This window comes from Phyllostomus hastatus, unplaced genomic scaffold (assembly GCF_019186645.2).
Source record: "Phyllostomus hastatus isolate PE091 unplaced genomic scaffold, TTU_PhHast_1.1 phas_scaffold_182, whole genome shotgun sequence".
NCBI lineage: Eukaryota > Metazoa > Chordata > Mammalia > Chiroptera > Phyllostomidae > Phyllostomus > Phyllostomus hastatus.
Window position 1 is genome coordinate 17,663,289 of NW_025334013.1, and position 22,135 is coordinate 17,685,423.

A 22,135-nucleotide genomic window follows, 5' to 3' on the forward strand; every position below is an offset into this window, starting at 1 on the left:
CCTGTCTTGATTTTCAAACTAACCAAAAAAAAAAAAGGACTCTAAGCCCCACATTTACTGGTAAGAACACCTTATTGTGTCTGACATTTTCTACAGACATTAGAATACTTAAATACATTATAAAAAAGAAAAACTCCATGACTCTTTAACAAAATGAAACTAGCACTTCTCCAAAACAGATGTGATCGCTTATGCGTTTCATCAAGGTCACACCTGTTTTCACTTCTCCCAACCACTGTGACCAACTTAGTATATAAAGCTAAAGTAGTAAAGACTCCTATTGCAGAAGTAATAAGAATAGATAAACATGACAAGAAAAATAACAAATTTCAGTTATACCAAGATACCACCACTTCTATTGCTCTATCTTGGTGAAACACACTTTTAGAGCTGCACTCCAGATGGGAAAAGGAGAGAAAACATGTGTTAAGGAAGGCAGATTCAAAAATGTCCAACTCTGACACAGCTTTACTCCCTGCCCAGATCTAGAATGTCAAAAGAAAAAAAAGTTTCAACGTCAGAAGCACTGGATCCTCAATGCACTCACGTGCAGCTCATACACGGAGCCTCAAAAGCTAAGTTCTCATACTACCTGACGTAGGTAACTGGTGCTGCAGAATTACAGCACGCAGTTACTAACGCTCACAGGCACTATCTTCCCTGCACTTTGTTTTGCTCTACCCAGAACAGCATAATCAATGTGACGTGCAAATGACTCACAATTACGAAAGATGAAACATTTTATGTTTCACCAACTTAGATCTATCTTAGTTTTAAATTGAAATGTTTTTTCTTTACATCATGGGATTTTAATACTGCCTAAATGAACATAATGTACATCTATAATTTCATCCCGTAAGAAAGAGCAAAACTAGAGCCAAATCATCAAGGAAATGTAATGCCTTTAACACCTCATTTGTTGAATTTTTGTGTGATCAGCTCTCATCTAAACAAAAAGTGATAATATCCCATGTTTTCCTTAATTGAAGGCCATAACTACATTAGCTGCAATCTTTAATTGGTAGATTGTCGGCAAGGGAGAAGGATGGGTTTCCCTTCTCATAGGGAACGGGTTATAAAACCTATCTCTGGGCAAGAGGAAAGTTAGAAAAATTTTGTTTTTTAAAAAAGGATACTCAAAAACATAACTTTAATTTTGTTTTTAAGCACAAAAACTAACTTATTTTAAAAATATGAACATACAGATTTTATTAATCAAAAGGGGTTATGGGTTTTAAAAGGCAAGAACTAGTACTCTTAATAGTGGGGAAATAAATTTTTCAAGCTATATAAAATGAAATGTTAAAATCTTGAATTTTGCTTTTTAGAAATATGGTGATACTACGGTGATTTTTTTAATGGAAGTGGACTAATTTTCTATTTTTCTTGAGATAAATTTTATGACTAAGTAGCAATAAAACCTTCTTTAAGAGAACAACTAGAAGATATTCCTTTCTACCTGTCCCATTGCTTCTATACAAATAAGTCTCCTTTGTTGTTTCTGTCTTTAAAAATTACCTTTATTTTCTCACCTTTTAAATTTAGGGGAATTAGAGGGGTACAGATAATTTCTATAGTTAGAAAAAAACCCTTTTTTAAAACAACAACAAAAAAGCATTCTACAAGCAAAGCATATGATTTATTACAGAATCTTCTGGGATTCTACTTGCTATCTGTGATGTGTATGAAGTATGCACACACACTCTGGTACATCTGTACAGAAAATATAGTAATAATGACATAAATCACATAATTCCATCACAACATGCATCTAAAACACTTTCCATCAATATATTTGTCCTTACTTCCAAAAAATTATGTTAAGACCTGAAACATAAGAACATACTAAATACAAAAATGCAAGTCTTTACCATGTTTCTAGCATGTATTGATATGCTACTTTTTTTAAAAATAGGTATAAAGGTGACCTTGGTATAATGAAAGTGTGAAGAGTGAAGAAATTCCACATTAAACTTAAAAAACAAAATTTGGGGGAGGATACAGAAATTTACCTAGTTATTTGCACATCAGACATTAAATATTTGTTGACTCAGGTACTACAACTTTTAATATTAAGATCTCACACCATTTTCTACAGTGGCACGTGCTTACAATTGAAAGTTAAGTTTACTAGCAACCAGATAAAGTGTTATGTAACACAGGCACAGTGATATTAGTATAATTATAACTTAGCCAATAGCCGGTGAAATTACAAAACAGTCTCTGAATTCATTTTTTGTTTTCAGCACATATAAGGCACTTGGATAAGTAATGTCTTTTAATAATTTTCTAGATTCAGTTTTTATAACTGGTTTCTAAATACAGCTGTTTTGTTCCCCTTTTTTGGTGTTTGTTAGTATCTTTATGTCCTCACAGACAGAAACCTGGAAAAAATCTACAACTGAGAACAGAATAGTACTACCCTACCTGCAAATGCTGACAAAAAAATAATAGAACGTTGATTTGGGTCAAAAAGATCATACAATTTTAAATATTGTGACTTCACATGCTCATAAATAAAAGATATTTCTGTAATATGGCAGCCACAATTTTTAATCCTTAGAAGTTCAAAGGGAAATCATTAGTAACAAATATTTTATTTCAAATTTCTAACAATTCCAACTTCATAATTTGTTTTGTATCAAATTCAACATATTCTTTACCCTATAGTTGTAAATGGCCACAAGCAAGAACTTAGGTTACTTCAATATGTAATTAGAGCTCTTAAATATTGAAAAGGAAATTTTAAATTATATACATAAATATTTAAAAGCACAGTATAAAGGTCAATTTTTTTTCAGTGAAAACAAAGTGTATATCACTCAATTATAACGTCAAGAGAAATGTCTAAATAGAGCAAAACAGCCTGAAGAGAGGTCCTAGAAGGGGAACTTGCATGCAGCTAAGCGTGCACAGAATTATTCAGGAGTTACTAAATATCTCTGATACAGTTCTAAACAGAAAACAAGTAGCTCATAAACTGGATCATTCACTATACTGTATTTTAGAAGTCCATTTACTACCCCTTCCAGAACCTAATATATAAATTTTCAGAGCACACCAAAGAAAATGCTACAGAAGTTTCCCTGGAGAAAATTAACAGCATCCTTCCCAAAAGTAATTATATCTCATATAACAGTGATAAATAATAGTATCCTAAAAACTATAAAACAGTGGTCTATAACCACTTAAGATTTTTATTAATATGTGGGTTACTTCCGTATTTAAAAGAAATAATTAGCAAATGTTTAGCAAGGTGTCTTCAAATAATGAAAACAAAAGGCAAAATTACCCTCTTCAAATGGCTTTAAGACGACTGCCTCAAGTATTGTTATTCAACAATAACTCATCTATTCTAAACGGAATCTACAAAGGAATTCAGAAACAAGTGTCCTAACATCCAGAGTACCAAACATACAGCCTAAAGGCATCTCTTCAAAATAAATCTAATTTATAAACTAGAGGCTTTAAGGCAAAATCAGAAAGATGTCAGGAAAATGGTTTCAAAACATAATTTTTGTGCTCTCTTGCAAAACGGTGCTTATTAGCAGTATGTGTTGGTGCAGATGATACTAATTAGTAATTTGGGCTTCATAATCTACAGAACATACATATTAGCTTTCGAATAAGAACAAAAGTTTATTCCCATACCTACAAATTTCTTACTGAAAATTAGACAAAAATAACTGAATATCTTGGAGGAGAGGAGAACAAATAGAGGCAATTGGGGATATTTTCCCTATGCCAGTCTTTAAAAACAATTATAGTGGGAAGGATAGAGAGATCATTGATCAAGCATTTATAATACACCAAGTATTTTTACATTAGTTTCTTACCTAATTTTACCTCCACAACTCTCCTAAAAGACAAGAAGCACCACCCTCATTCTATGGACAGGGCGACTGAGATGAAGAGATGTAAACAATTTGCCAGAGGACAACAGCAATCATGTTTCAGGTTTAGTACAAATGCATCAAGTAAAGAGACCATAGGCTACTGGTGATGGCTGCACAACATTGTGAAAGTACTTAATGCCACTGGATAACACACTTGAAAAATGGTTACAACAATTTTTGTTAAGTATATTTTTCCACAATAAAAGAAAAAAAGACCTATGAAACTAGAAATACCAAATAATGATCAAACCAAAAACGTACTTGTAAGTGGAGAAAAATCAGTATTTAAAAAATATTGTCAGAAAAAACAAATATCAATGTGGAGAAAAACACATCCACATCATACACTATGGTTAATTTTAAATATATGAAAAACTAGTAGTATTAAAAAATATTGGAAGAAATGGAATTAACACATTTACCTCATCTGTGGAAAGAGATAAATTTTTGAGCAATAAAAGTGTAAGCAACTTGCCAACAGATCCAGTTACGTAAAAGACTTTCATGCAATGAAAAAATAACAAATCTAAAATTAAAAGAATAAAATAAATGAAAGCAGTACCGTCAATAATTACAATAGATAAATTTTAATGTCTACAACATAAACCCAACCAATTCAACATTCACCGAACATCTGTTATGTGGCAAACAATGACTAACATTCAGCCATCAAAGGATTCAAGCAGTTTAAGATCAAATCAGCATTGGGGAAAAAAGATTCTCACTACTAAGTAAATTTTAATAGTTTTAGGATACTACTCCATACCTATTAAACTATCAAAAATAAATCTAAACAACAAAACCTACAGTTATTTGAACTCAAGGGAGATAGGAAACGTACAGGCACAGCTTTAAAATCAGACTGCTCTCCAGTTAGAGTCTCCAGTTAGAGTATAAGAGGTCACAAAATAGCCCATGATCCAAGTAATTTTCTTGTTTTTTCCCCTAATGTTAAACGGAGGGGTAAGAAGCGATCTCTATTTTAAAGAGAAAGTCTGTCGTTCACAGAAATGAAAAATGAGCAACAACCAACACGTGGAGAATGGTTTAACGATGCTATGATTCTACAATTGAACAGTCTTTATTAAAATGAAAATTATAACCTATTTCAGTACAGGCTCATTTAAAATGTGAAAAAATAAGATTTTACATTAATTGTAGAATAATAATAGCTTAAATATAACTTGTTAAAAATCAAAAGCAGATACAAAGGAATATTATGCTGGATACTTAAGGTTTGTACAATAAAATGTTTAGGTGTATTACTTTAAAAATGCTTCTTCAAAAACAGTCAAGTAGTAAGCTAAAACTGGACATAAATTCTACATTCTGGCCCATTCATTTTCCTCAGGAAAAAACTTAAAACTTTGACGGGAAAGCAATTTAAATCGCAGTGATCCTCCCTTACCCCCAAATCTTAAGTAAGTTTACGACGACACTACAGGCAGAAAAGACTCATTTAATTTTCTTGTTGTCATCTCTTTCACAAGAAGTCAAGTTGGACCCTGCACACAAACCCAGGGCTGCTTCATTTTATGGTTCTGAGCAAAAGTGTTCAACTTCTAATAGTTCAAGAATTCGGTATCAGAAGACATTTCATATTTGGTTTTACCCTTCTGGACAGAAACTATTCACTCTGTGAATGCAAGAAAATTAATAACAGATGATGCTACAAGGAATATAGGGTATTAAATAGTTAGAGGAAACCCTTATTTCAGGGTAAACTAAAAGTAAAGGTGTGAAGGCACTGCTTCGTGCAGTCTGGAAGCCGCAGACCCAGCAGCAGAATCCAAGATTCTGCACTCCCTTGTCTTTTCTCCCCCTCATGTGCAACTGAGCACACACCCTTCCCTTTTAAAATTGCATTCCTAATATTACGTTAGGCTATTTATTCCTTTTCATTCATTAATTTTCCTGCTAATCTGTTATATGACTTTGACCTCATGGTATAATAGCATGTTTTTAAAGTTTTAGAATGTTTGAAATGTATACACTTAAAACTTCTTTTTTAATGTGTTATCTGGCACTCCAAGGATCTCCTAAAATTCTCAAATGAGATTATTTTATGCTATTTTTTAAGTTCTGTATAGTCTAGCAAAAATAACAAATTGTTTTCTTTACAACTACTAAGTCTTTTATTTACAACATACAGACTTGGATCTACTGTTAGTGAAACAGGTTAATTTTAATTGCAAGGTATATGAAAATAAATTTTTACCATTTCTAGTCAGATATAAGCATCATTTTAGAAAACAAAATCTCTCCCAACCTACTAAAACATTAAAGTTATTAGTGAAAGAGTTCCCTATTTCATTATTAGTTAATAATTAAGAATTCTTCAAAAGGCCTCCTCTGACCTCTAATGTGGTCTGTATATCTGACAGCTAATTCTGTTAAAACTGTTCATTTTCCCTTGGTTCTAAGATTCCTGTGGATTCTTGACCCTAATGCCACAATGGCAGAGACCACCTTCTTCTTTTTAATATGCAATAGCATTCAGTGGGCATTCAATATTCATTCAATCAAACACAATTTCCAGGCTCTTGATTCCTCCAAATAGTCACCTAAACCAGTTCAAGAACCTTCAATATATTTAGAGACACAAAAAATTAAAATCTTTAACTTTCCCATTTCTCATCAGGGATGCCTAAATCAGAACTTTAATTCTTTACTAGGTTTTGTTAACTAATTTGAAAAACATCATTTTAAAGTTTGTGCTAACTAAAAAGTTTCCTTCAAAAAAAAAAAGCAAGGAACGATAAACTTTATTCCCAATTTTAATATTGTATCTTCAGCAGGAATGACAGCACAGGTACTACTTTCTTAGAGGTTAGGAGCTATTATTAGGTTTCCCTCCCCTTAATAGGCCAAAGCTGGTTTTTTTTTTAATTTTTAAGATTTTTTTAATATAATTTCTATTCAATATTATTTTGAATTAGTTTCAAGAGTACAGCATAGTGGTTAGACAATCACATACTTTACAAAGTGCTCCCCCTGATATTTCCAGCACCCAACTGGCACCATACATGTTTACTACAATATTATTGACTACATATATTTCTTACACTATACTTTACATGCCCATAATTATTTTGTAACTACCAATATAGAAGGCTAAAGTTTTAAGTTAAAAAGAAAAGGAGTGAAGGGAGGGAGAGATGGAGGATCCACATCCTAATTCCTAGAACCAGTAAATATTAACTTTATTTGGAAGGGTCTTAGCAGATGCAATTAAATTAAGGACTTTAAGATGAGATTATCCTCAATTACCTAGGTAAGCCATAAACGCCATCTCATGTCCTTATAAGAGAAAGGCAAAGGAAAAATTAACTCACGCACACTGAGAAGGCAATATAAAGATGGAGGCAGAGATTGGAGTGATGTGGCCAAAGTCGGCTAGCAGCCACCAGGCGCTGGAAGAGGCAAGGAATAGATTTTCCCCTTAAAGCCTATGGAGGAAGTGCATGCAGCCTTACCAATGCCTCAATTTCAGACTTCTGGCCTCCAAAACTGTGAGAGAATAAACTTCTGTTGTTTCAAGTCTCCAAATTTGTGATAATTTATTATAGCACTCACAGGAAATTAATACAAATAGCAAATAAGTTTATTTTGTTTTTCATTCATTTTTGCTATTACCGCTCTGCTTGGGTTTGTTGGCCGTCTGGCCACTGAACGAAATACACAAGCTGAAGACAAAGGTGGGAAATAAAGAAAAGTACAAAATTAAAAGAGAACATCATTAAATGCACAGCTGCAAAAATGCCTCCAAACATTAGGAATAGGGTGAACATAAAACACTAAGAAACCTTCCAAGTAATTGGACAATTTGCCTCATAGGACTGTCACGTAATTACAAAGTTAGCATTCTCTTGCTTTCATTCTGGGCCAAGCCCTAAATTTATAGTGGAAGAAATTCCCAGCTAACGTAGTAATAACACTGGCAGTCCCAGGTGTTTCATGGATCTTGAGAAGCCTTACTGATCTAATGCCTTGAGAACAAACTCAAGTACTGACAGTCCCTGACTTAATGATGGTTTGATTAATAACTTTTCAATTGTATGATGGTGCAAAAGCAATACACGTTCAATAGAAACCGCATTTCGAATTTTGAATTTTGATCTCCCAGGCTGGTGATAAGTGGTACAAAACCCGCATGATGCTGCAGCAGCTCCCAGTCAGGCACATGACCACAAGTGTCAAGAACCAACACTCTACTGTATAGTGTGTTGCCAGCATGTGTTCTTAGCACGTTTAAGGCAAGCAAGACTTAACGAAGATGTTTGGTAGGTTAGGTATATTAAAAGCATTTTTGACTTATGATATTTTTAACTTATAATGGGTTGATTAGGATGGAACTGCATCGTAAGTTGAGGAGCACACATAATACTATTTTTGTAAGACAGCATTTAAAAATCAGGATACAATCACTATACTGTTTGATGTGTTTTGCTTAGAAAAAAAAAATTACTGCTCGAGTTAACCTGAAAGATACACAAGTCCTTCCTTCCAGGTGATCTTAACTAAAATACTAGGCAAACTATGCTTCAAGATTGAAGCTACTATTTTTTCTATTTTGATTCAAGTTCCTGTTTTGTATTTTTCTCATAAAGTCATTTTTTATGCCAAGAGTATTATGCTTCTCCATAAAAGCATTTACTAAACATTTCATTTTTAATTTTGTAACACTGTGCTAAACACTGTATCAAGAACATTTTAAACAGATCATAGAATAATAACAGATAATCAGAAATTTCTGTTATCAGAAAAATGTGACTTTTCTAACTCAGCAAATGACTTTTTTGTCTGTATTTCTTTTTGAGGAGCCTTCTTTGTTGTGTACATCTTAAATAGAGCCCTAAAATCCTCTCTAAACACTAAATAGTCACAAAATATCTCAAACCAGGAAAACACTAAAATAGAATACAGGGTAGAATACGTCAGGTATTAAAGACATTATTTTGAAAGAAATCATAATTACTTAGTGTGTTTGGCTGCTGCTGGTCAAAAATTAATGTCAGTGTTGAAAATGCCACTCAACACTAAAATGTATAGATTAAAAAGAATTAAAATATAAAGGCTAGGCTAATTTAACCAATACAAGCTGTTAACACTAACTTCAAGCAATAAAGTAAATGAGAAGAGTAAACTTTAAAAACTTACTTTTTTCTTAATAAAGACTCTTAATTGAAACAATTTTCCCAGAGGTTCTCTCTATTGTGTTCTGGTTGGTCTAAAAGGAAGGGATCAAATCTACAGAGGCCAGCAGTCTCAAACTTTGGAATCTCCTCTAAAACTTAAAAAGGACTACATGCAAATTAAACTCATTCACCAAAGGAGAGTATATGACATATACAGCATTTTGGAATAGATATAAGCTAAAAAATATATTCTTACAATAAACAGAACCAAGACTAGTAGTGGTTTCTTATAATTTGGTTATGACATGTTTGAGCCAGAAATAAAAATTAAAAGCAAGTTATACTAAATGTAATGTGGTATCCTGGACTGGATCCTAGAACAGAAAAAGGACACTAGTGGAAAAAACAGTGAAATCTAAGTTTGGGAACCCTGGATTACTAACAGTAATGTACCAACGTTGGTTTTTTAGTTTTGACAAATGTATCATAGTTATGTAAGACATTAATAAGTGAGAAAAAAAAATAAGTGAGGAAACTAGGTAACAGGTATATGGAAACTCTCTACTATCTCTGAAGCACTGCTGGAAATCTATTCCAGAATATTATTTTATTATCCCCTACTTAAAATTATTCAAAAATAATTTTCCATAATAAAAAGTTTACCTTTAAAAAATAAGGTGTCATTACATGCTTACTAGAATGGTTAAAATAAAAGGAAACTGGTCATACCAAGTTAACAAAAGATGCAAAGCAACTAGAACCGTCATACCTTGCTGGTATGAAGACAAAAAGGTATAGTACACTCATAGGGAAAAGTCTGGCAGTTTCTTATAAAGCTAAACATACTTATATGACCCAGCAATCCCACTCTGAAGTATCAACCAAATGAAAGGTAAACTTCTCCTCACCCAAAAACCTGAACATGAATGTGTATAGTGGCCTTTTTCATATATACACTCAGATGTCCCTCAAACTGGTGAATGGATAAACTGCTGTCCATCTAATACAATGGAATACTACAAAGCAATTCATGGACCAACCTGGATGAGTCTCAAATGCATTATGTTAAATGGAAAAAGCCAGGCTCTTTTAACGGCATCTCTTCTAGGGGAAAAAAGACAAAAAGCCAGGCTCAAAAGCCTACATATTATAAAATTCCACTTATATGACATTCTTTACATAAGAACAAAAAACACATCAGTGGTTGCCAGGTGCTGGAGGTTGGGAAAGGGACTGGCTATAAAAAGGCATGAGGAGCCCTGCCTGGATTGAACGCTCTGGCCTGCAAACCAAAGGCTCGCTGGTTCCCAGTCAGGGCACATGCCTAAGATGTGGGCCAGGTCCCCAGTAGGGGGAGCATGAGAGGCAAACCACACATTGACGTTTCTCTCCCTCCCTCCCTTCCGCTCTCTAAAAATAAGTAAATAAAATCCTAAAAAAAAAAAAAAGGCATGAGGGAATTTATTGGGGTGATGGACATGTTCTGTATCTTGATTGTACTGATAGTTTACATGATTGTATGCGTTTGCAAAACTCAGAATTGTACACTTAAAAGGATGAATTTGCTGTATGTAAATTATACCTCAAAAATTGTAATAGGATCTCTCTAGATTTTTTTTGAAAACTAATCACATGAAGCTGAATAAAATTCTATGACTAACATAAGCAAGCAAAATTATAAACATAGTTGGCTCAATAAACACTTTATTTATGAGTACAGAGATTTGAAATGTTGGCTAATAAAATTATAAACATAGTTGGATCAACAGTTTATTTATGAGTACAGAGATTTGAAATGTTAGCTATATTACTTGATATCATAACAGAAGAGTTTCCCATTAGTTAGATGATTTAAGGTCAAAGTGTATAAATTATTTTTTTTATTTTAAATGCTACCACCTTCAGACACTCTCTCCCTACCAAAATGGTAGTGGTAGAAGAATTCTACCCCTATGCTAATTAATCCCCTAAAGGTAGATCTATACACTATACAATTCAGAAGCAATGACACCTAAAATAGCTGACATTTATTGAAAGACAGAAAAACAGGATGGAAGGGAGAAAAAAATGAAAGAACAAAAGAAAAAACTTGAGACAGGCGATGAATCAAGTAAAGGATCTCTCTGCAAAACAAATATACATTTATCAGGACAGAAGAATTATTCTATAGCAAAACACTTTGCAAATCTCATGATGCCACGAAAACATGTATCTGACAAAAAAAAAAAAAAAAAGGTGGGGGGGGGGCATGAATCCCAAAGAGATTTCTATAGTTTTAAAAGAGGAAACTCACATAAAAGCCCACATGAGCCCTGACTGGTGTGGCTCACTTGGCTGAACTGTCATTCCATAAACCTAAGGATTGCAGGTTCAATTCCTGTCAGGGCATATGCCTGCGCTGTGGGTTCTATCCTTAGTAGGGGCGGGGGGCGGCACATGTGAAAGTCAACCAATCGATGTTTCCCTCCCTCTCTCTCCCCTCCCTTCTTCTCTCTCTAAAAATTAATAAACATGTCCTCAGGTGAGGATAAAAAAGCCCACACCATTGACTGGAGATTCATTATGGTTGTTAACTGTTTTCTTTAAAAAAATAGTTAAAGAGCTCATAGGTATATAATACAATAGTAAAAGGGTACAAAACTTGTTAAGGAACCTAGCTTGATGAGACATGTTCCAAAGAAAATTGTGATCACATTCTTATAAAGTCAATCATTCCAAATGCACTACAGGAGCTTTCTATTTAATGAGGCAAATTACTACAAGGGAAAGAGATGGGATTCAGGATCAAAAGGGTTCAGCTCTATTACCTACCAGCTATAAAACACTGAGCAAATCAGTTTCAGTTTCAAATTCAATCAATGAATACTTAGGAAGAGTCTAATACCACGCATAGTGCCTGACACACAGTATAGGTACCTCAAAAAAGGTTAGTCCCCTTTGCATTGGCAAGCATCTTGCTAGACACTGAGTGGAAGAATAAATCAGGATCAGTTTCATAAGGCATCCACAACTCAGTGGATTTCTTAGTTTAAGACCACAGCAAATCCATAAAAAGGGGGAAAAGATAAATTTTACTTCATCAAAATTAAAAACCTCAACATTTTTCTATGAAAGTCATAACTGATTTTTCACTAATAGTCTGTCCTAAGTCCACATCTCACTTGCATTTTATGCAGGATTTGATGATGCCGATGGAAAGCCCCATCTGTACTATACCTTTTGGGGTACCTGAAAATTGCCTTTTTCACCCATAGGCATAAGCCCTTTAGTCTTATATAAATACACACAAACACACACACGTGTGTACATTTTTCTCTCCTAGGTAATTCTACCCCTCTGATGAACCCTGACAACCTACAGAAAAGACTGCACCAATTAGTGCACACTTCCTCGTGCTTTTTAACCTGTACCAAATAGCATCAATCTTTTAAAATTTCTGCCTAATGCAATAAGGAAAACATTATCCCAGACTGCATGATTCATATCATTAATTATAAATAAAAACAAGCGTTTTCAGCTGTTTGACTTATTTCTGGTAAATTGCCTAGTCATTATCTTCTTCCCAGTTTCTATGCAGGTCAATAATCCACATAGAAACTGGGAAGCTTAATATTTTGGTATCAGCATTGTAAATCACAGAAAATTAGCCTTTTCACTTATATTATGCATTTTCTCACCTTGTCTTTGTTTATGGCATATTTGTCAAATATGAGTTATAATTTTTAGGAAATGTCAATCTTTGCCCTGTCAGGCGTAGCTCAGTGGATTGGGCATGGGCTGCAAACCAAAGGGTTGCAGGTTCAATTCCCAGTCAGGGCACATGCATGGGTTGTGGGTCAGGTCCCGAGCGGGGGGCTATGTGAGGCAACCACACACTGATATTTCTCTCCTTCTATTTCTCCCTCCCTTTCCCTCTCTCTAAAAATAAATAAATGAAAATCTTTTTTAAAAAATCATTTAAAAAATAAAAAGTTTGCCTCCTCTTTCCCAAATATTAAACCTTATTCCTTCATCTTGCCTAAGGATATTGTCTTACACCTTCATGATAATATTAAGTAACAGTGCTAATGCTGGGCATCCTTTTCTTGTTCCCCGCATTGAGAATACTTCTAGCATACCACTAAACATGAGAGTGGTTTTGGTTTGAAGTAAGTTTTTTCTTAATCATGTGAAATAAGAACTCATCCATTTTAATTATATGTAGATGCTTATCAGGAATTGATATTAGGTCAAATGCTTTCTTGGCATCGAAAAGATGATCATGTGGTCTTTCTCTCATCTGTTTTTTTTTAAAGATTTTGTTTATTTATATTTAAAAGGAATGGAAGGGAGAAAAACTAGAGGTAGAGAAATGACAATGGTTTGCTCTCACATATCCCCAACCGGGACCTGGCCTGCAGCCAGGGCTCTCTCACCTATTAATGAAGCATGTATATAGATTTTTAAATATGGAACCACATATGCATTTATTTCAGAGCTGAAACCCTAGGGTTGTACATTATTTTAATGTACTGTTGAATTCTACTTTCCTGCACTGAATTTAAGATACCTACATGAATATTTGTAAAATTTTTCCATTTTGTGTTGTCCATGAAGTTTTGGAATCAACATTCAACTAACTTCCTTTAAAGAACTGTAAACTTTTCTTCTTTATCCATACTGTACAGCAGTGATTTTCAACCAGTGTGCCGCAAGAATTGTTAAAACACACAATACCTGACTATTTAGTTGAGGGCATTGATCTCTTTTTCCTTAGACTGTCAAATAAAAAATAATGACAACAGCCAACACAACAATAACCACCTGATGTGAATGAATCAAAATTATATCTGGTTGTGGGGATTTTTGTCATATAAGCAAAAAATGTATTTTTTGGTGTGCCAGAGAATTCTAGTCATTAGTGTGTGCCATGAAATGAAAAAGTTGAAAATCACTGAGCAGACCTAATTATCTATTACTTGGCTCTTTGAAATACCTATGAAAATATCTGGGTCTAATGGTTTTTGTGGAGAGTCCTTAGGCAACTTTATTCTTTTCATTGTTATTGGTCTATTGAATTTCTTTCTTCAGGGATCAAATTTGATAACATTTTTCTAAAACAGCCACTTTATACATGAGAAAATAATCATTATAACAGGGAGATACACGAAGTCACTGTAATTACAGCAAATTGAAATTAGTATGACCACATGTGCTTACAGAAATATAATCCACCAAATTAGACCAATCAAAGCATGTTTTAAAATCTCACAACAAATATAAAGATTACCCACACATCCCCAAATAAAATTTCAGCAAATAATTTCTCCCCCTCTCTTGTGACTGGGCCTAAGTAATTCTTTAAATGTGTGACTTAATTTTAATAAAATAATATCATGGGAATAAGAGATGGTGGTGAATAAAATCCAAAATTCTAAAAAAACTAAATTAAAAAAATGTTTAAATAGCCCTGGCTGGTGTGGTTCAGTGGATTGAGCACTGGACTATGAACCAAAGAAGAGCCAGTTTAATTCTCCAGTCAAGGCACATGCCTGGGTTGCAGGTCAGGTACCCAGTATGGAGTGCGTAAAAGACAACCACACACTGATGTTTCTCTCCCTCCCTTTCTCCTTCTCTTGCCCTCTCTCTAAAAATAAATAAATAAAATTGTTTTTTAAAGTCATTAAAAATTTTAAAAAATAAAATAGCCACTTTATCCAGATTGTCAAGTTATTTGTATAGGGTTTTAAACATATCTATGTATGTGGTTATTTCATTTTCTTCTTTAAAATGCCAAATTCTACCACATAACCTCCCAAACATCATCCCAATCAGTTTATTCTCAATGAACTTCCCGTTGATCAAAATCAGTAATTAGGATAGTATTCTGGTTCAAGAGAGCTGACAAAGCACACCCATTTATATTCTCTCTCTCCAGAAATCTACCCCATAAAAATAATAGTGAAAGAATGAAATATATAAAATATGTGACAACAAAGAAAATAAAAATAGTGTTTTCAAGGGTTAAAAGACTCAACAAATCTTTAGAAGACAGAAAGTGGATAGAGAATTGATATCAATGTCATTCATTTACTCATTATTTCAAGAAATATTTTATGAGCCCTTACTGGCTCAGGGGGTTGAGCGTCATCCCAAAGCAAAAGGTCACCCATTCAATTCCTGGTCAGGGCACATGCCTAGGCTATGGGCCAGGTACCTGGTTGTGGGTGTGGGAGAGGCAACTGACTCATGTTTGTCTCCCTCTCCTTCTCCCTCTCTCTAAAAATAAACAATAAATAAAATAGAATCGCTTTATCTTAAAAAAAAAAATTATGTACTAGGTGCTGTTCTAAGCATTGGAGATAAAGCACTGTGCAAAAAAGACGAAGTCCCTGGTCTCATTGCATTTATATTCTAATTGGAAGGAAGAGACAGATAACAAGTAAATTACTATTCAAGCAGTGGTAAGAAAAATAAAATCAGAAAAGGAAATAGAGAAACTAACTCTGTAGAATCTGGATTCTCTGTCATATGTGGCCACTGAGGTCTCTATTAGTTTAATGGTCAGTTGATGATTAGACTGAGATTTTCTTAAGATGCCTGGAACCAAAATCTTCTATTCTATACTGATGGGCTCTGTATGTATATTAGGGCACATGTTTAACACTCAGCCAGTCAGTTTACAACTCTGCCTTAGCCTTCACTACCTGTCTGCACAGAGCATCACGATAAACCAGAACTGAGAGCTTAGGGCCTGCTCCGGTCTTTCCTAAACATGCACAGAGCCACACACATGTGCACAGCCTCCCAGATTCCCAGAAATATATCAGGGCTTCACCAGTCCCCTTATGGACATTGCATTCCTCTGCTTTTCTTTTTAAGTTTTTTGGTTAGCTTGTTGTTTGTCCCAACTGTTATTCACCGCCATAGCCAGCCAGTTATGTTCAACAACTGTCTCTAATTGGTTTCAGTTAATACCCTGATGGGGAAAAGGCTATTTGTACAGGATGAGCTCCAAGTGAGATCAAACACAGACAGTCTTGTGAACGAGGTCTTTCAAGGAACCTCCCGTCAGGTCAAGTAATGACAATTCTCTGGGAATGGGGCTTTGAAGGAGCTCCAATCTTGTTCTGCCCCTTCCAGTGGCTTCCAGGCTGCTAGTTTTCACCATGATTGGGGGCAGTTGGTTTTCAAGGCTACTGTAGAGCTGGAGAAAGGGGGATGGAAACAAAGCAAGTTAAAACTACAAAGTTTTCTGTTTTTGCTGAGATTCAGCCATTTTTCTAGAATACATGTTCTAGACTGCTGCAAGCCTGTGGTTAATTTTCAGTTGTGAAAAAGTTTATTCTATTTTTGCCAGTGTTCTCATTGCTCTTAGAAGAAAACTTCAGAGGTTCTTACTCGGCTGTCATTGTTGACATCCTCTGCATTTGACTTGGGAAACTTTCAACTCAACATTTATACTTATTAATTTTCTACTTTTTATTTTTTAAATTTCAATATTTACATTTCTTATTTCCTCTGATATTACTAATAATGCTCTTCTTTAAAATTTTCATTTTATACTAGTCACTATTTTCTTCAGTGTTGGTTGATTTTGGTACCTCTTATTGTATTAATTTTTCTCAAATGACTAATTAATCTAGGTTATTAGTTAATATTTATAGTTGGAAGTTTCAATTAAATAGTTTTTCCTCCGAGTGGATGAGAATCTCTATTCACCTGTTGTTAAATGCAGGTTCTAGTTATATACATCCACTTCTAGTGTCTATGAAAAAAGGGTGAAAGAAATATGCAGTCGGGCAGAATCTGCAGGTAACTTGCTATCTGGATATGAGTCCTTATCTCTTCTGAACATCATATAAATTATTAGGGATATATCTGGTCTCTTATGCCAGGCCTTTGACTTCAGAGAGAGTAGCTATCCAAGTTTTATATCCTGGAAAGAAATAGTGGAGTTGGAAACTCACTTTGCTTTTTGCTTCCTCTGCCTTTGTAATAGCAGTCTATAGTTGTTACTTCAGTCTATTCTTGCTTCTTTCTCTAACCTCAAAATTCATTCATTTGTTTATAAAATACTTACTTACTGTCTAGTATACATCAGACACAAGTTTAGGTACTGGGAATTTAGTAACAAATGAAGTCCCCAGCCTCAAGGAAACTTATATTCTAATGGGAAGATAAACAAATATATAAGGTAATATTTCATAAGTAACAAGAACTATGAAAACTAAAACAAAGTAAAGAACAGAGAGTGACTACAGGCAAGCTATTTTAGATAAGGTGGTATTTCTGAGGTGGTAACATTTCATCAGAGATCTGAATAATGGAAAGGAAGAGCTATAAGAAGATGTGAAGGAGGGCTTTCAGAGGAAATAACAAGTGTGAAGAAACTGAAAGGGTAACATCTAGGCATGTTTGAGAAACAGCAAAAAGGCCAAAGTTAGCAAGTGAATGGGGGTAGAAAATGAGGCCTGAGAAGCAGGCAAAGGGCCAGATCACCAACCCTGTGACATACAATACAAAGTTTAGGAAGCAATGGGCACTTTAAAAAGCAAGAGAATAAAATGATTTGATTTATATACACTAAATACTATGTGGAGAATAGACTATAAGGAAATATATGTCCTCTCCAGGCAGATTATTCAATGTGTTTGGAAAGCACTTCTCTGGACTTTATCCAGGGGACAAACACCAGATGATCAAAATTGAGGGCAAGGGCCAGGAAACTGATGAATGCTTCAGGCACCCTTCCATTCTTCATATTTGTTTACTTAGAGTCTAGTACATTTCTGAAACTTCTACTTTCAGCTGTGATTTCCACTTTCTCCTTTGATCCAATCTCACTGTTTCTTATCTCTCAAAAATTCACAAAATCTTATCAGCTGATGGCAACTATTTTTGATTTACTACCTTTTAAAAAACATCTAACAAACCTACTAACATATTTACTTAAAAGTCCTTTGTACTCAATAGTATGCTGAAGTAGACACAAATACCTAGCAGACCTACATTTAGCTGAACCCCCTTAAGGCTCTTTTTTAGAGTGACTTTAAGAGAACCTTTTAGCTCTCATAATTCAGGCATCAGCACAAATCACATTTCTGTGGCCACAAAAATGCAACCAACTAACTACATCTTCCCTGCTGGACTTTCTGCAGACAGGCAAAAGCCATCACCATGATGGTCAACTCCTTCCATAAATAAACAGCTCAGCCAACTACTGTGGTAAAGTTGATGAATTCTTCCAGCTTCTTTATTTGGGAGGCATGACTGATAACATATCATGGTATTGTCAGCCGTAGGAGTATTTATAGTAACTTTACACTTAACAGAACACTATCAGAACTTACTGAGAAAGAATATTTAAAAATACACTTAGGGTATACCAAATTCTTAATAGGGAAAATACTGTATTAGAAATAGATTCTCTAAGTAGAATTGTTTTTACAATTTCTAATATTACTTCTTGGAAAATCATCCCTTCAAATTGTCTATAAACAATCTTTTAATAAAAATTAATGCAAACTTTTCCCCACAAACTTTCATTAAATAGGAAAATGTGTTCCACAGGAAAAATTCCAAAACCACAGTAAAAAGAGTTGAGAAAAAATGAGTTAATGTGCATTAGATGTGTCAAAGTGACCTCAATAATGATCCAATAGTTCTACTGCATTCCTTCCAACCCTCCTTACATGGACCTCTGTTTAGTTTTTAGCAACTTGTCAGTCACACAGCATAAGAATTTCTCTAATGTGTGGAGATCCAGACTCCACAGAACTCATGACCTCCAAAAATTTATCTTCATCCTCCTTTAATCTGTGAAGTTAACATTTCTACAAGAATCACAATATTTTCTGTAGGTGCTGTGGCCTGACACACGGTATACTTCAATATGAATATTCTAGAAATCTGTTGCTTCAGTGATATAATTCTATATATTTGTATATCAATTAGCTCTCCAGTAACCTGGATAAAATTTACTATATACCATATTAACAGAATGAAAGTCTTTTGAAATGTGTCTTTTTCTTTGTTTTTAAAGCTTTTATTGATTTATTTTTAGAAAGAGGGAAAAAGAGGAGAGAAACATCAATGTGTGGTTGCCTCTCATCTGCCCCCAACTGGGGACCCGGCTGACAACCCAGGCATGTGCCCTGACTGAGAACCAAACCAGCGACTCTTTGGTTCACAGGCCAGCACTCAATCCACTGAGCCATACCAGCCAGGGCTGAAATGTGTCTTAAGCTGTCAGAAGAACTGTAAAACCTAGGTTTAATTCTTTTGTTTTATTTCTTCAAACTTATTTACTCCTTCAAAAATCCATCAGCTATAATTTCAGTGCTGTCATTTCAGCACAGATAGTAAAGAATAGTGAAGTAAATTTTAACACTTTTTTAAAAAGATTTTATTTATTTATTTATTTTTAGAGAGGGAAGAGAGGGAGGCGGGGGGGGGGAGAGAGAGAGAGAGAGAGAGAGAGAGAGAGAGAGAGAGAGAAACATCAATGTGCAGTTGTTGGGGGCTGTGGCCTGCAACTCAGGCATGTGCCCTGACTAGGAATCGAACCTGCGATGCTTTGGTTCGCAGCCTGCGCTCAATCCACTGAGCTACGCCAGCCAGGGCAACACTTATTTTTCATTTAACACTTTTTTTTAACACTTGTTATTGGGTTGGTCAAAAAGTTTGTTTTTTTTTCCATAAGATGGCTCTAGTGGCACTTAGTTGTCTTTAACTTCATTTGAAACAATTTTGTTAGATTGTATTGTGACAACTGTCATATAGTGTGCATTTGAAAAACATCAAAATTGGTGAATTTTTGTGTAAACATTTAAATATTGAAGGTGGAAAAAACACATTTTTCAGCATATTATGCTTCATTATTTCAAGAAAGGTAACTGAAACACACAAAAAAGGTTTGTGCAGTATATGGAGAAGGTGCTGTGACTGATCAAACATGTCAAAAGTGGTTTGTGAAGTTTCGTGTTGAAGGTTTCTCCCTGGACGATGCTCTATGTTTGGGTAGAATAGTTGAAGTTGACAGTGATCAAATCGAGATATTAATTGGAACAATCAATTTTATACCACACCAGAGATAGCTCACATACTCAAAATATCCAAATCAATAAAGTTATTGTTGAAAATGAAAAATGTGTCTTAAAAAAACCACATGAACTTTTTGGCCTACCCAGTATTTCAACTAATTCATCTCTGTAAGAGGTAAGTTTGGCAAGCTTGGAGCATTAACTCTGGAGCAACACTACTTAGGGTCAAATGAGTAAAGTGAGAACTTAGACAAGTTATTTTACTTTCCTGGGCCTCAGGTGCTTCATGTCAAAATGGGAATAACAACAGTGTCTTTTTCATAAGCTTGTCATAAGATTTAAATGAGTTAGTATCTGTAAACCTTAGAATAGTGCCTGACACACAGTACACATGACATAACTATTTGCTAAAGAAAAACAAAACAGCCATGGCTAGGTGGCTCAGTGGATTGAGTTCAGGCCTGCAAACCAAAGGGTTGCTGGTTCGATCCCCAGTCAGGGCACATGCCTGGGTTGCAGGTCATGACCCCCAGGAACCGCACATTTCTCTCTCTCTCTCTCCCTCCCTTCCCTCTCTAAAAATAAATAAATAAAATCTTAAACAAAAACAAACAAAAAAAATACAAACCTTTAAAAAAATCAACTCATTAATTTCCCAGCTTCCAGCCAAGGTGGAGGTGGAGGTGGAGGTAGATAATGCTTCACTTCCTCACACAACCAAAAGAAGGGTAACAACCAATTTAAAAACACAAAACAACCAGAACTGCCAGCAAATCGAACCATATGAAAGTCCTACAACCAAGGAATGACAGAAGAAACATTCATCCAGACTGATAGGAGGGGTGGAGACAGGTGGCGGGTTGGAGAGGATGCTCAGCAAGGTGGTAGCTGGTGGACCGGCAATCCCACATTTGTGTGTGGATAAGCAAGGAGAAACAACTGGGGAGCGAGACAGACCCCACAACCCAGGGTTCCAGCACAGGAAACTAAACCCTCAAAATCTCTGGCTATAAAAACCTGTGGAGGTTGTGGCAGAGGGAAAAACTTCTAGTCTTACAGAAGAGTCCATTGGAGGGATCCACAGGATCCTACAATATACACAAGCTAACCCACCTAGGAATCAGCACAGGGCAACATCTAAAAAGGCACAATCTGCTTGAGGGAAGTGGGAGAAGTGACTGAAAGCAAGGCAAGAGCCAAGCAAGTGGCATTGTCCTCTCTCTGATCCTTCCACCACATACAGCTAAGTGGATTGCCCTGCCCTGATGAATACCAAAGGCTCTACCCCTTACAACGTAAGAGGTGTCCTGAGACAAAGAAATATGGCCAAATGAAAGAATGGATAAAAACTCCAGAAAAAGAACTAAAAGACAAGGAGCTAGACAACCTATCAGATACAGAGTGCAAACCACTGGTAATCAGGATGCTCACAAAAATGATTGAGTATGGCCACAAAAATAAAGGAAAACATAAAGGCTATACAAAGTGAAATAAAGCAAAATAGGGAACCAACAGTAAAGGGAAGGAAACCAGGACTCAAATCAACAATTTGAAACAAAAGGAAGAAGTAAACATTCAACCAGAACAGAATGAAGAAACAAGAATTCAAAAAAATGAGGAGAGGCTTAGGAACCTCTGGGATAACTTTAAACCTTCAAACATCTGAATCATAGGGGTATCAGAAATAGAAGAGGAAGAGCAAGAAATAGAAAACTTATTTGAAAAAATAATGAAAGAAAACTTCTCCAATCTGGCAAAGGAAATAGACACGCAAGTCCAGGAAGCTCAGAGAGTCCCAAAGAAGTTGGACCCAAGGAAGTAAACACCAAGACACATCATGATTACATTACCCAAGATTAAAGATAAGGAAGATTATCTTAAAGGCAGCAAGAGAAAAGGAGACAGTTACCTACAAAGGAGTTCCCATAAGGCTATGAGCTGATTTCTCAAAAGAAACCTTGCAGGCAAGACAGGGCTGGAAAGAAATATTCAAAGTCATTAAAAGCAAGGACCTACATCCAAGATGACTCTATCCAGCAAAGCTATCATATAGAGTGGAAGGACAGATAAAGTACTT

General features: G+C 35.1%; 1 protein-coding gene across 2 annotated transcripts in view; it reads right to left on the reverse strand.

The window, feature by feature from the left end:
- EYA3 (EYA transcriptional coactivator and phosphatase 3) overlaps positions 1 to 22,135 on the reverse strand; it is a 91,687-nt gene that overhangs the window by 60,086 nt on the left and 9,466 nt on the right. The window lies entirely within an intron of this gene.